Source organism: Mastomys coucha, unplaced genomic scaffold, assembly GCF_008632895.1.
Source record: "Mastomys coucha isolate ucsf_1 unplaced genomic scaffold, UCSF_Mcou_1 pScaffold6, whole genome shotgun sequence".
Lineage (NCBI taxonomy): Eukaryota > Metazoa > Chordata > Mammalia > Rodentia > Muridae > Mastomys > Mastomys coucha.
Genome location: NW_022196912.1, coordinates 95,394,874 through 95,395,549, shown reverse-complemented (window position 1 = coordinate 95,395,549; position 676 = coordinate 95,394,874). Strand labels below are relative to the sequence as shown.

The 676-nt window shown below is 48.1% G+C and overlaps 1 protein-coding gene across 1 annotated transcript in view; it reads left to right on the top strand.

Annotated features, from left to right (window-relative positions):
* Positions 1 to 676, top strand: part of Dcaf5 (DDB1 and CUL4 associated factor 5) — a gene marked incomplete at its 3' end in the record, with an annotated part of 97,409 nt that overhangs the window by 32,289 nt on the left and 64,444 nt on the right. The window lies entirely within an intron of this gene.

Genomic DNA, 676 nt, shown 5'->3' with positions numbered 1-676 from the left:
CCTGAGAGGCTCTGCCAGAGCCTGAAATATACAGAGGTGGATGCTTGCAGCCAACCATTGAACTGATCATGGGGTCCCCATTGGAGAAATTAGAGAAAGGACTGAAGGAGCTGAAGGGGTTTGTAACCCCATAGGAAAAACAACAATATCAACCAACCAGAGCTCCCAGGGACTAAACCACCAACCAAGGAATACACATGGAGGGACCCATGGCTCCAGCCACATATGTAGCAGAGAATGACTGTGTTAGACATCAATGGAAGAAGAGGCCCAGTCCTGTGAAGGCTTGATGCCCCAGTGTAGGGGAATGCAATGGCAGGGAGATGAGAGTGGATAGGTGGTTGGGAGTACACCCTCATAGAAGAAGAAGGAGTGGGGGATGGGATGGGGTTTTCTGGGGGGGGGGATCGGGAAAGGGGATAACACTTGAAATGTAAATAAATAAAATATCCAATAAAAAAGATAAAAAAAAAAATAAAATCTGGCAACTTCGTTGAGCATGGTGGCATGCCTTTAATCCCAGCATTTAGAACCACCCAGGCAGTGGTGTGGTTCATACCTTTAATCCCAGCACTCGGGAGGTAGAGGCAGGCAGATTTCTGATTTCGAGGCCAGCCTGGTGTACAGAGTGAGTTCCAGGACAGCCAGGGCTATACAGAGAAACCTTGTCTCGAAA